Source organism: Suncus etruscus, chromosome 2, assembly GCF_024139225.1.
Source record: "Suncus etruscus isolate mSunEtr1 chromosome 2, mSunEtr1.pri.cur, whole genome shotgun sequence".
Taxonomy (NCBI): domain Eukaryota; kingdom Metazoa; phylum Chordata; class Mammalia; order Eulipotyphla; family Soricidae; genus Suncus; species Suncus etruscus.
In genome coordinates this window covers 79352401-79354963 of record NC_064849.1, presented here as the reverse complement: position 1 = coordinate 79354963, position 2563 = coordinate 79352401, and the positions used below count along the sequence as shown (strand labels likewise).

Below are 2563 nucleotides of genomic sequence, written 5' to 3'. Positions count from 1 at the left end.
AATAACACTTTACAAACAAGTAGAAGCAGAGATAAACATGGGAACTTTTGAAGCTGAGAAGCTTCTGCACCTCAAAGGAAATAGTGCCTAGGATACAAAAGCCATCCACCGAATGGGAGAAACTATTCAACCAATATTCATCACATAAGGGGCTAATACCTAAGATATACAAGTTACTGACAGAACAAGAAAAAAACATCTAACTCCATCAATAAATGGGGAGAAGAAATGAACAGACTCTTCCTCAAAGAAGAAATACAAATGACCAAGAGATAAGAAAAAATGCTCCACATCACTAATCATCAGGGAGATGCAAATAAAAACAACAATGAGGGACCATTTCACACCACAGATACTGGCACACATCACAAAGAACAAGAACAATCAGTGCTGGCAAGGATATGGAGAGAAAGGATCTCTTTTTTTTTTTTTTGTAAATTTTAATTTAAAGAATTACATTCTTAGGATGTTTCACACACAGAGGAGTACTAAAAGTACTTATAATTTTTTCCAAGTACATTTAAATCACAAGCAGTAATGAGAATTACCTAAACCTAATTTTTTGTTATTTGTAGCGCTCACCAGGCACCTAGTCTTTTGACACATCTAAGGTATTAATCTAGAGCCAAAGAGATAGGTACAGAGGTTAAGTACTTGCCTTTCAAGCATATTACCCTAGTTCAATGCCTGGCACCAAATATAGTCCTTGAGCACCTCTGGTCAGAAGTGACCCCAAGTACCATTGTGTGTGTGCGTGCGTGCGTGCGTGTGTGTGTGTGTGTGTGTGTGTGTGTGTGTGTGTGTGCATGTCTTTTGACTCTCCCACCTCAACTAAAATAAAACTTCTGTACCTTGGACTAGAAGAGGAGACCTGGGATTTCATGAACGAATCATTAAGTCTCACGAAAGCTCATCAGAATACTTATTTTTTTTTTCCATTTTTTTTTGTCCCCCAATTCACAATACATACCCGACAAGGGGCCTGTGTTGAGGTGTATATGGGGTGCCTTTACTGTACCTCCTCTTTCTATACAGCCAGTGTAAAGAACACAGCCTGTGGTAAGATTTGGGAGGCCTTATCTTATCTTTTATTTATTTTATTTTTTTTTCTTCAGAGCAAACTAAAGTTGTTTTTTTTTTGTTTGTTTTTTTAAAGTAAGAATTCATTTAAAGGACAAAATTGATTAACATAATGAGGTAAACTAATATAACATAATATAGTGACATAACATAACATATAATATAATTGATATAATAATAATACATGTAAGTCAAAGAAAATTTCTGATTAAAAACACAATTTTTTTTTTCATAATGGCTTACATATCTTTCACTGTAGTATTTTGGGTACATATTCACATTGAATCAGGGGAATACCCATCACCTAATATGTCCTCTTCTCAATCAAAAATCAAATATGCTGAAAATAGGCAGAGTCCTGTCTAGAGGCTTCCAACCTCAGTTTGAGAGAGGATGTGAAAAAAGTAATTAAAATACCACAATACAAAAAAAATATCGAATTAAATAACCGATAAGCACCACAGCAATAAAGACAGGCACCACACAATAATCTCGGTTCTGAAATCAAATCATACTCAAGTGCAAAAAAAAAAGAGAAAAACAAATCAAAATAAAATAAAATAATATTGGAGACATCAACCGTAATCTCCACACCAAAATAAAGACGTCAAAAAAATAGATCATTTATTCTCCTCTTGCTGCTTTCGTGGTATGTGGAAGACTTCTACTTTATCTTGGATGGTAAAATCAGACCTGTTTCTAAAGATCTTGGTGGCTGTGCAGATCAGGGAATGGAGTTTATGAAGTCTTTCTTTGTGGTTCAAGCAGTTATGCTTCTTCAATGTCATTTTTTTGTTTTTTATGTGTTCTAGGTGTTTCAGAATAGTGCTACCATTCTGTGTTTTTCTTTTGTCTTCTGACTTACTTCGTTTAACATAACATGATCTAGGTCCATCCACGTTGCTGCAAAGTCTGTGATTGTATCATTTCTAACTGCCATGTAATATTCCATTGTATATATGTACCACATCTTAATGATCCATTCATCTGTTGTTGGACATCGAGGTTGGTTCCAAGATTTGGCTATTATACTGAGTGCTGCAATAAATAGTGGGGTGCATACGTATTTTGGAATGAATGTCCTTCCATCTTGGGGGTATATGCCTAGGAGAGCAATTGCTGGGTCAAATGGCAGCTCAATTCTGAGTTCTTTGAGCACTCTCCAGACTTTTCTCCATAGATGTTGGACTAGGGGGCATTCCCACCAGCAGTGGATGAGAGTTCCTTTCATACCGCATCCTCGCCAACAAAGGTTGTTTCCATTATTTTTGATGTGAGCCAACCTCACTGGTGTGAGGTGGTATCTCATTGTTGTCTTGATTTGGATCTCCCTGATGATGAGCGAAGGTGAGCATGTTTTCATGTGTTTGTTGGCCATCCTTCTCTCTTCCTCAGAGAAATGTCTATTCATTTCGTCTCCCCATTTTTTTATGGCTTCGTTTGGTTTTGAAGGGCTCAGGTTTCTGAGCGCTTTGTATGTTCT

The 2563-nt window shown here is 36.6% G+C and overlaps 1 non-coding gene across 1 annotated transcript; it reads right to left on the bottom strand.

Annotated features, from left to right (window-relative positions):
* Positions 1-943: 943 nt before the first annotated feature.
* LOC126002634 (small nucleolar RNA SNORA51) lies at positions 944-1076 on the bottom strand. The gene has a single exon (XR_007493316.1). It is a non-coding gene; the product is annotated as a small nucleolar RNA SNORA51 (small nucleolar RNA).
* Between the last annotated feature and the right edge of the window lie 1487 nt (positions 1077-2563).